Raw genomic sequence first — 12,599 nt, 5'->3', positions numbered from 1 at the left:
CTTTAATTCAACTGCTGTGTATGCTGCTCTCCCTTAACAGCACTGTGTGGATGGATCAGGTAGAACATCGGGTTGTACAAGGGAATACTGAGGAAACACAACCTAAACTGAGGAATTCCGGCATAATCCAATGAATTTTTTGATGTTGTGTTTTCACAGGGGGCGTCTACAAGCCAGTAGCCTACTCAATGGTGTGAACAAGAGCTGCCTTCTTGACATGATCTGAGCCATAATGTATCTAGCGTCTCAGAGTAGGAGTGCTGATCAGGGACCAGCCCTCCGTCCATGAAAGCTATTCATTGTGATCTAAAAGACAAAACTGATCCTAGATCATCACTCTTACTCTGAGACACTCGATAGTGTCTCAACAATTATAATATATTTTATTTAACCTTTGTTTAACTAGGCAAGTCAGTTAAGAACAAATTCTTATTTACAATGACAGCCTAGGAACAGTGGGTTAACTGCCTTGTCCAGGGGCAGAACGACAGATTTATACCTTGTCCACTCGGGGATTCGATTTAGCAATCTTTCGGTTAGTGGCCCAACGCTCTAACCGCTAGGCTACCTGCCACCTAAATATATTACCTACAACAAACATGTGTAACTCCTCTCAGAAAAAGAGGTGGGGGTGGGTCTTCATCGTGATCTCAGATCGTACCCAGAGAACACATTCCAACTTAGTCATGTTCCAGAACACATAACAGTTAAAAACACATAAAATGACTAATGCAAACTTCCCCCATGAGGGGTCTAGGGCTAGGCCTATTCGTTTTAGTCGACACTGCCAGGCTTGAGGGGTCTACTCATTTGAGCCTGCAATGTGACTCATATCTGACTAGCAAGCCTGAACAACATGCCGTTGAATCAGTCGGACAACTCAGGGGGTCGTATGTATCAAGAATCTCACAATAGGTGTGCTGACTTAAGATCAGTCTAGAATTTTAAAATCTCAATGAATAACAATGGACAGGGGGAGCTGATCCTAGCACTCCTACTCTAAGACGTTTGACCCCATGACAGATCAGTCATATAGCCTACTACAGTATGATATTATTCAGACACTCCTAGTCTAGCGTCCCAAATGGTACCCTACTCCCTTATAGTGCACTACTTTTGACCAGAGACCATATTGCACTACTTTTTAAGTAGTGTACTATTGAGGGAATAGGGTGCCAGTTGGGACACAAACCTAGCCCGATGCTATTGTTGCTGTTGAAGGGATCGTTTGGGAATTTGGCAATGAAGGATGAATTTCTTTCCCAGAATCAGATTAACACTTGGATACCATTTTTATGACTGAGTTCAGTTTGAATTAAGTTGCCAACTAGCATTAGCGCAATGACTGGAAGTCTATGGGAACAGCTAGAATGCCAGCTGTTCCTGTAGACTTCCAGCCAATGCGCTAATGCTAGTTAGCATTGGTTTACAAAACTACCTCTACGTCCAGTAGGAACAAAGTTAGTCAGAAAAATGGTAGCGTAGCACCCCGTATTATGGGTATATTCAACAGCGTTTAAGAAATATATTACCTTCAACAGTGTTATCTTGTGATCAAGTCATCAATGTTTTGTGATTTGTGTTGTAAAAAAGTTAGCTAACGAGTTAGCAAATAGCATGTTTGACATTTCAGTGTAAATACTACTACGGTTAACTTTTTGATAAGCAGTTTAGCAAAAAAAATATGTCCCGTATTATCGGCATACGGTCCCTTATTATTTTGTTAAATTACAAGATATATCCGTTTCGTTTTGTTCAAAAAAAGAGACCAACCTCATCTCCAAAGTGTTTACTAGATAGTTGACTAGCCTTCCGGTAAAAAAAAATGGCTTGCCTGTCAACTTTTCATTGCGTAGCCCGGTGCGCCCTCCTGTAGCCTCTTAAAAATGGTTCTTCGCCAACATCTTATTCAGTGTTGTAACCAAATAAAAGTCTCATTATTTGTTTTACAGATTAATCTTATGTTTTGAGAAAGTAGATAACAGTTTAATACTAACATAAATGAGAATGAATAATTTAGGTAAAAGGTTGGATATTAAATTATGTATGGTCTGTCGCACAGCCTAATTTTACAATATACAGCATGTCCCACAAAAATGTGTATATATAACTTTTTTTTTTTACTCTCAAAACCTAACTTAACTTACATAAACTGTGGTCAGCTAGCTTGAAGGGTGTCTTTAGTCGCAAAAAGTACCATTACTTTCCAGGCCATTTAAATGTTGAGCTCGAGGTGATTTAATCCTCCAACCTCTAGAGAGTGTCCGATGTTGCGGGTGTCCGATGTTGGGGGAAAATTAGCTAACAATGAGTTCATCTGACTTAAGTAGATAAAGGGCGTTAATGCAAAAATCCTGAACTATCCCTTTAAGTCCTAACAACGTAACTAACAGAAGGCAATGTATGAACATATGACTAAGTCACTTTGGATAAAGCTTCCGCTAAATGGCATATATTGTATTATATAGGGAAGGGAAGTGACTCATTGGGTCAGCCCAACACCACTTCTACCCTGTGGTCTGTGTGCTATTATGAAGCATCTGAAGTGACTCTGAGCCTATGTAATTACCACTGTGTGTGTGTGTGTGTGTGTGTGCGTGCAGGCGCAAGATAAAACGCAAGAGGGGGGTTCACTCCTTGATTCCTGCCCTTGAGACAGTAATGCTGTCATTAAACGTTCTAGGTCTATGATATCAGACAGGATCTCCTAATCAAAGACTCATTTCACCCCAATTAAACTGACTAAGGCCATTAAAAGAAAACACTTTAATCCTTAAAATAAGAAGTTGACAAGAATGGCTCAGTCAGACAGCAAATTGAAATTTGGATTGGTGTCAATGCTTAAGGCGTCTGCATGCTTCCTATCCGAAACGGTTCGGAACAATTAGTGCAAATATTCTGATGACATTTTGTAGCATTTTTGTTCGTTTTGGTCTTCGGCACGGGGTTTTTCGGCTGTTCGTGAACACGCATTTTTTTTTCTCGAGGCAAGCCGAAAGTCTGTTCCCGAAGTCTATGCCCCTTCGTTGGTGATTGGTCAACAACAGGAATTCTTCAATCAAGTGTTTGTTGTCATTCAAGAGATTAATAATTTTGATGCAAATGTTTTCACTTGAGAAATAGTTATATATAAAATTGCGTGACTAAGATCGTAGACTAAAAACGTAAACTCAAGAAATATGTAATTACATATCTTATATTAATTCTGACTATTTTGAAGAAGTGTGTACTTGCTACAGTGTCTCAAGATGGACAAACGGTACCATTGACACCTTTTTCTCATTTGTCAAGCTAAGGTCTTCTAAGGGAGTATGCGAGCACACTCGTTTGGTTCACCTAAGGCGCCAGCCGAACCGAAGCATGCGGAAGACTTTACACAGCTTAACAAATCATTCTGAGCTGTCGCCTTCTTTGCTGAAGAACGCAGCCTCTGGCTACACTGTTCTTACAGGAAGTGATTATAAAGGCAGGACCTATCTTGCCAGTCTCAATGCACACAGTCAACTTAACTACATTATGAGTGTAGTACACATGACCTAAATGGCACCCTATTCCTTATGTAGTCCTCTACTACCCCATAGGCCTTGGCCAAAAGTAATACACTGAATAGGGAATAGAATTACATTTGAAACATGACAAAATACTAGCTAACCACTCACAACACACCTCTGGATTGAATCAATGCTAAATGGTGAACCACAGTTTACACACACACAGGTATTTTTTGTTGAAACTGACTGAGTTACCATTTGAAGACATACATCCGATTCTCTATATCAAAGGCTGCTGTGAGACACTCCCAAATAAAAGTATAGTTATTTGATACAAACTACCGTTTAAGCATATGTGCAATGACATTAGAAATATACAGTACACAGGCTACCACATATTGATTGACATGGTCCATTTTAGACTAACGTTACCCCAGGGAGAGACACTCGATGGCCAAGAGCCCAGGCCTTCCAACCAATCCCCTTTGGACAATGGAGGCAACAATGTTACAATGTTGTCTGTAACAACTCTTGACACGATATATATCCACTCAAAAAACGTTGAGTTACATCATGGCATAGGGGGCTACATTTTATAGTAGACTAACGTAAAATGTCAGCTTCAAATTTCAACTATGGTAGGAAGGAAGGCCTGCTCTGATATCTTGTCTTCTACATTCCCTCCAGGCAGTGGACGACAATGGGGGACAAACAAATTCAATGCCTACCAACCAAAATGCGTCAAAATGTAATGACAAAGGCCTAAAACTGAACAATGTAGTAATTTACCTTGGCAGGCTACAGATAAACACAAAAAAATGCCGATGTAAGCCAATTTGATACGAGTGAATTCACATAGCCATTCGGTTTTTCGTCGCCCCATCCGGCCGCCGATATCCCCACCCAAAGTTCCCCAACTCATTCCTCATCATACCCTTTGTCGAATCCCTTGAACATTTCAGTAGCCTATACAATCTTGGCATAGCCTAACCAGATATGCTGGACAATCATTTGAGAAAATAAAGTATAGAATCTTACCTTGACTCGTGTTTTTGTCTTTGTTTATAATTTCAGAGCAGCATTTACTGAGAAAAAAAGTATCCCGTGCGCTTTTTCGAGAGAAAAAAACTGTTATTCACGGAAGGAAATACCGCAAAGTGTCAGTGATGTGCCTTATCCGTTTAAAATTATGCTTGCCCCGTTCAAAATACAAAAAAGTCGAGGAAAAGCAGGATGTAAATTATTTTACTAGGGGCAGCTAGCCCGAACACGTTACAATAGATCCTCAGTCTAGGGCGAAATATTTTTTCCTTCAACAAAGTGGACGACGATTTACAGTCATTTCTTCTTATCTAGGACCGCCCACACAGGAAATACCGACTCTACTTGGAGGGCAATGGAGCAGACCTGTGAACCCTTCTATTCCTAAATAACATTACTGACCCTGACCACTTCATACACACACGCAGTCTGGTTTTACTAACCTTGTAGGGACACACAATTGATTGCCATTCAAATTCCTACTTACCATAACCCAACCCTAAACCTAAACCTAACCATTAACCTAGCCCTAACCCCAAAACCTATCCTTAACCCTAAAAGTAAACACCCTAGGAATAGCCTTTTTCCGGCAAAATGTCCCCAGTTGGTAAAAAAATTAATAATTGACTATTCTTGTGGGGAGTTCAGGTCCTCACAAGTAAAGTTAAACATGTCCACACACACACACACACACACACACACACACACACTGTAAATTGTTTAGATACAAAGTTGTATTTACTCAGATAAGGATGGTTTAATATATGACACACACGTTATAACTTGTCTGGAAGGCTTCCGGTCCTACCTACTGATAACTGCTGTTACTAAGTGATGATTCAACGCTCTTACCTCAGAAAGAGAGCAGACATTCTGGAGATCAAACGTGAGACTATACTCTCAAACACATTTTTTGGGGAGATGCTTGTCTTTAATTAAACTACAAAAATTGAATTTTGCTCAGTGAAAAACAACAGTAAACTCCTCCTGAGAGACACTGTAGTTTAGTGAAACCACTATTGGGTTGTTTATGTGATCAGTGACCAAACAGGAAGCTTTAGTGACCCTCTTGTTTACTTGGCAGAGCATTGTTTGTTTGTAAGACAACATAATTTATGCTGTCTTACTTTGAGTCTGCTAAAGAAGTTTGCTCCCTTTTTTCGTAAAAAATGTATGCACGCATGACTGTAAGTCGCTCGCTTTGAATAAATGGGTCTGCTAAGTGAAATATATTATAATATATTATAAAAGAGTTACAATGTATTTTCTAGGTGGTGTAAACTGAAAAACAAGACAAGACATATCACTGACACTGAGTAGGGCTCTGCGTAATATAGGTTTCATTTATTTATTCCTCTGTTAAACATTATTATAAAAGATATGATGTGTTCTTGGAATGAGTGTGTGTGCATAGTCAAATGAGAACAGTGACGATAAGCCTAGTGACATATCCTCAAAAAGGGCTTCCGTTTTTGACATACCCCTACCCAACGTATAACAAAGCACAACCATGTTTCCATATCTCTAAGTTATCCCATATATGAAATGGACGGTTGTATAACAATGTTTTACTGCAAAAGTGGTTCAATTGATAGATATTGTATCTCAAAATTGCAAGTAGTCAGTTGTCTGCTCTACATACACAAACAAACAACATTAGGATATTTTAATATATAGACCTGTAAGCACACATATACAATAGTCAGAAATATAAACTCTGAATATTTATGATGAATGTAAACTTCACTTTTTGGTTGCTGTTAAATAGACAAACTGCTATAATTCACTGCTGTATCAATCAAATCAATCAATGAAATGTATTTATGAAGCCCTTTTCACATCAACCGATGTCACAAAGTGCTTCAACAAAATCCCAGCCTAAAACCCCAAACAGCAAGCAATGCATATCAATCAATCAATCAATTTTATTTTATATAGCCCTTCGTACATCAGCTAATATCTCGAAGTGCTGTACAGACACCCAGCCTAAAACCCCAAACAGCTAGTAATGCAGGTGTAGAAGCACGGTGGCTAGGAAAAACTCCCTAGAAAGGCCAAAACCTAGGAAGAAACCTAGAGAGGAACCAGGCTATGAGGGGTGGCCAGTCCTCTTCTGGCTGTGCCGGGTGGAGATTATAACAGAACTATGCCAAGATGTTCAAAAATTTTCATAAGTGACAAGCATGGTCAAATAATAATCATGAATAATTTTCAGTTGGCTTTTCATAGCCGATCATCAAGAGTTGAAAAACAACAGGTCTGGGACAGGTGGCGGTTCCATAACCGCAGGCAGAACAGCTGAAACTGGAATAGCAGCAAGGCCAGGCGGACTGGGGACAGCAAGGAGTCACCACGGGCGGCAGTCCCGACGCATGGTCCTAGGGCCCAGGTCCTCCGAGAGAAAGAAAGAGAGAAGGAGAAAATTAGAGAGAGCCAAGATTTTCAAAATGTTCATAAATGACAAGCATGGTCAAATAATAATCAGGAATAAATCTCAGTTGGCTTTTCATAGCCGATCATTAAGAGTTGAAAACAGCAGGTCTGGGACAGGTAAGGGTTCCATAACCGCAGGCAGAACAGTTGAAACTGGAATAGCAGCAAGGCCAGGCGGACTGGGGACAGCAAGGAGTCACCACGGCCGGTAGTCCCGACGTATGGTTCTAGGGCTCAGGTCCTCCGAGAGAAAGAAAGAGAGAAGGAGAAAATTAGAGAGAGCCAAGATTTTCAAAATGTTCATAAATGACAAGCATGGTCAAATAATAATCAGGAATAAATCTCAGTTGGCTTTTCATAGCCGATCATTAAGAGTTGAAAACAGCAGGTCTGGGACAGGTAGGGGTTCCGTAACCGCAGGCAGAACAGTTGAAACTGGAATAGCAGCAAGGCCAGGCGGACTGGGGACAGCAAGGTGTCATCATGCCCGGTAGTCCTGACGTATGGTCCTAGGGCTCAGGTTCTCAGAGAGAAAGAGAGAACGAGAGAATTAGAGAGAGCATACTTAAATTCACACAGGACACTGGATAAGACAGGAGAAGTACTCCAGGTAACCAACTGACCCTAGCCCCCCGACACATAAACTACTGCAGCATAAATACTGGAGGCTGAGACAGGAGCGGTCAGGAGACACTGTGGCCCCATCCGAAGAAACCCCCGGACAGGGCCAAACAGGAAGGATATAACCCCACCCACTTTGCCAAAGCACAGCCCCCGCACCACTAGAGGGAAATCCTCAACCACCAACTTACAATCCTGAGACAAGGCCGAGTATAGCCCACAAAGGTCTCCACCACAGCACAAACCAAGGGGGGGCGCCATATGTAGAAGCACGGTGGCTAGGAAAAACTCCCCGTATGGTCCTGCCTGACACAAAATGCATACAGTTGTTTGATCTTGTGACTATTGTAATCAGCTCTAAGGCAAGTGGGCTCAGACACTGTCATTTTCTCCAGTCTAAGGTGGATTTTATACAGAATGTTTATCCCCTACTCTTGCAATTATGTTAGCTCCCCCCTAGATTTGACCCCAAATACAATATGGCGTCCAAAATCCAATATAGCTGAAACCTTAACATAGAATGGTGGGTTAATCCCCTGTATATGTATACGCTGAATGAGAGACATTTTTAAGATTTGTGCACTGTACTTATGACCTGTACTCAATACTATTTGTGTGTACTTCAGCTATGTTAGGAATACAATATGCCCACCATATACACTCAAACACCTTTGTCTGGATATATAAAAAAGGCATCAGACTGCTTGGCATGGCAACGCCAAGTATTCCAAGTCACGATCTTCTTTAAAGATCAAACTAAAGGAACGAGAATCCCACCCTGAACTCTGACACCCTCTCCCTAGCTTTACAACTTGCCTCTCCAGGATTGGGCTCTTAAGTCACCTCCTTATCATTTAGAAGTTAGTTTTGATTCATTGCTAGTCCAATACATCTGCCTTAATCCAACATGACCATCTGCTGGCTCACTGCATTTTTGATGCACATTGGGATGTTCCAGTGCACTTTTATCCTGGTTGGGCTCAGCTGGCACATTGCTTCTTCCAGACCATCCTGGCTGTCTGCCCTGGAGTTGCCGTATATGTTGACTTGGTGACAGTTATGGTGCATGGGGAGGATGCAATCACATATGACAAGTGCATAAGGCAGGTGTTCACTATAATGAACCAACACAACCTGACGCATTGACAAGAAATGGGCCGTCACATTTCATGGGAATTGCACTTCTCCAATGTCAATGACATCCAGAACTGTCCTTGATAGGCCCACTCCACCGTCAGTCCTCCCCTCGGGCAGTTACTAGAGACAGAGACACTATGGAACTGGACTGCCATTCAACAGCCAAAATGCCGTCTGGAAATTGCTGGCGTGCATTACCTCATTTGCAACCTATTTCGCTACCAACCATGGCTGGCTAGCCCATGTGACACCTGAACTGGTCTCGCATGTGAAGTATGAGCTTTCATGTTGAGGTGACTCATGCATTGGCCTTGGAAACTGCAGTAATCCCAACAAGGACATATGTCCCATTTATGCCAAACAAGAGGCGCCTTAGAATGGTAAAACTTGCTGTATGTAATCATCTATGGTGGATGAGGATTGACTGTGAGATAGTGGTCTTTGTGCATCATGCTTGATCTGCTCCACCTCCTCTGCAACCCTTTTACTGTCCATCAAAGCCCAGGGATCCTCATCAAATGTATATGTGTGTGGAGCTGTACTGTCCCTCATAACCAATGCTTCTTAGTCATAGTCTATGACCTAGCTACACTCTAACTAACTTCTAAGTAACCCTCACAGGTTATGTCACTCTCCAGCTGGGCGTGCCCCAGTCCGTAATCAATACCAACCACCCACAGTTAATATCGGCCAAATTATCATCCTACCGGACTTCCAAAGGAATATGACCTGAAGGACTTTTGGCCACATTCAACATAATAAACTAAACCCACAGGCCAATTAGGCATTGGACAGATCTAAAGTCAAGTCTGTCTGTGACAGCCCTTTCACAGACTTTCATTCAGAAACAGACAACCAACTATCCCTCCATTACTATCCCTCCATTACTATCCCTCCATCATTCAGGCTGGGATAGCATTCCAGTTAGTCAATTGGTCTCATTGGTATGCAAGCTGCATCTGCTGACTGCCTATACTCAATTGTAGAAATGAAAACTGATCCCCACACAGCTCATTATTCTGCACTGTTAGAGTTAAGTGAGTGTGTCACAATATCTACAGTATAAATGTAACCACGTTTGCGGTCAAATATTTTTACACAACCATTCATTTCATTTATGGGAGACCTTAGAGATATGGTAAAACATGGTTGTGTTTTGTTATACCTCAGGTAGGGGTATCTAAAAATGTTGGGGGCCTCGCCACTAGCCTAGATCTGCACACATTTAGACATTGTGTCATCAACCTATGACTGCACAGCTGCTGTGGAGCATACTTGAGCCCCCCTGTCGCTAAATAACACTCACATGAAGCAACAGGGATCTCTCCCCCAAATCATCAGCCACTTATCTAGTACCTCCTAATTACCATCCCATAATTAATACATGTTTAACTTAATCAGTGCTAATGTATGAGTCATACATTATAATTCAATTAACTTAGTAAATTATCAATGGATAAGTAATGATACATTAATCTAGGTTCCATATTAAGCTGTAAATGAAAGACATTACATTAACACAGAATGATAGTCCTTTGTATTCTAATCAATGTATTTGATGATGTTAGGATAATGTTATTGTGCAGCCAAATAATTAGTCACAACCAAAACAACATTTCAAACGTTGCTTGTCATATTTGTTTGTCTTTTGTCATTTAAAAATGCACAATCATGATATCTGTACTTTGTGTTTAGGTCCTCAGTTCCAGTGCACAAGTTATGTTATTCATTATGTTAAAAACATATGTTGTCTAAACCAGGGTGGAATGTCAGGTCACACAGAGTGCAGCAAACCCACTAACAGAGAGAAGCACAAGTATGACATATTTTGGTAGGCCTGCCCTATCAAGTGGGCAGTGGGAAGTGTGGTTCAAAAGGACATTCTCAGGAAAATACCGGAACAACCTGTTCCCTATATTGGGTTTTGAGGTCAGCCTTACATTGTTGTACATTCAGCATTCTGTGCTGTCTTTGCTGTGTAATGGTGGAAGAATAAAACCTTTATTAAGTATAGCTCTATGGTGATATTAGGTATAGCTCTATGGTGATATTAACTATAGCTCTATGGTGATATTAACTATAGCGCTATGGTGATATTAACTATAGCTCTATGGTGATATTAACTATAGCTCTATGGTGATATTAAGTATAGCTCTATGGTGCTATTAACTATAGCTCTATGGTGATATTAAGTATAGCTCTATGGTGATATTAACTATAGCTCTATGGTGATATTAACTATAGCTCTATGGTGATATTAACTATAGCTCTATGGTGATATTAACTATAGCTCTATGGTGATATTAAGTATAGCTCTATGGTGATATTAACTATAGCTCTATGGTGATATTAAGTATAGCTCTATGGTGATATTAACTATAGCTCTATGGTGATATTAAGTATAGCTCTATGGTGATATTAACTATAGCTCTATGGTGATTTTAAGTATAGCTCTATGGTGATATTAAGTATAGCTCTATGGTGATATTAACTAGAGCTCTATGGTGATATTAAGTATAGCTCTATGGTGATATTAAGTATAGCTCTATGGTGATATTAAGTATAGCTCTATGGTGATATTAAGTATAGCTTTATGGTGATATTAAGTATAGCTCTATGGTGATATTAAGTATAGCTCTATGGTGATATTAAGTATAGCTCTATGGTGATATTTAGTATAGCTCTATAGTGATATTAAGTATAGCTCTATGGTGATATTAAGTATAGCTCTATGGTGATATTAAGTATAGCTCTATGGTGATATTAACTATAGCTCTATGGTGATATTAACTATAGATCTATGGTGATATTAACTATAGCTCTATGGTGATATTAAGTATAGCTCTATGGTGATATTAAGTATAGATCTATGGTGATATTAAGTATAGCTCTATGGTGATATTAAGTATAGATCTATGGTGATATTAACTATAGCTCTATGGTGATATTAAGTATAGCTCTATGGTGATATTAAGTATAGATCTATGGTGATATTAACTATAGCTCTATGGTGATATTAAGTATAGCTCTATGGTGATATTAAGTATAGCTCTATGGTGATATTAAGTATAGCTCTATGGTGATATTAAGTATAGCTCTATGGTGATATTAAGTATAGCTCTATGGTGATATTAAGTATAGCTCTATGGTGATATTAACTATAGCTCTATGGTGATATTAAGTATAGCTCTATGGTGATATTAAGTATAGCTCTATGGTGATATTAACTATAGCTCTATCGTGATATTAAGTATAGCTCTATGGTGATATTAAGTATAGCTCTGTGGTGATATTAACTATAGCTCTATGGTGATATTAACTATAGCTCTATGGTGATATTAAGTATAGCTCTATGGTGATATTAAGTATAGCTCTATGGTGATATTAAGTATAGCTCTATGGTGATATTAACTATAGCTCTATGCTGATATTAAGTATAGCTCTATGGTGATATTAAGTATAGCTCTATGGTGATATTAACTATAGCTCTATGGTGATATTAACTATAGCTCTATGGTGATATTAACTATAGCTCTATGGTGATATTAACTATAGCTTTATGGTAATATTAAGTATAGCTCTATGGTAATATTAAGTATAGCTCTATGGTGATATTAAGAATAGCTCTATGGTGATATTAACTATAGCTCTATGGTGATATTAAGTATAGCTCTATGGTGATATTAACTATAGCTCTATGGTGATATTAACTATAGCTCTATGGTGATATTAACTATAGCTCTATGGTGATATTAAGTATAGCTCTATGGTGATATTAAGTATAGCTCTATGGTGATATTAAGTATAGCTCTATGGTGATATTAACTATAGCTCTATGGTGATATTAACTATAGCTCTATGGTGATTCTAAGTATA

At 39.5% G+C, this 12,599-nt stretch overlaps 1 protein-coding gene across 2 annotated transcripts in view; it reads right to left on the bottom strand.

Moving 5' to 3' along the window:
- Nucleotides 1-4,805, bottom strand: part of LOC139550901 (integrin beta-1-like) — a 30,252-nt gene extending 25,447 nt beyond the window's left edge. For both annotated transcript variants that reach the window (XM_071362151.1, XM_071362148.1), the window contains exon 1: nucleotides 4,530-4,805. The gene's annotated coding sequence lies outside the window, so the exon portion shown is untranslated. The remainder of the gene's footprint in view (nucleotides 1-4,529) is intronic.
- Between the last annotated feature and the right edge of the window lie 7,794 nt (nucleotides 4,806-12,599).

The sequence above is a fragment of the Salvelinus alpinus genome, chromosome 23, assembly GCF_045679555.1.
Source record: "Salvelinus alpinus chromosome 23, SLU_Salpinus.1, whole genome shotgun sequence".
NCBI classification, from domain to species: Eukaryota; Metazoa; Chordata; class Actinopteri; order Salmoniformes; family Salmonidae; genus Salvelinus; species Salvelinus alpinus.
The sequence above is the reverse complement of the archived record's forward strand: the minus strand, read 5'-3'. Positions and strand labels throughout refer to the sequence as shown.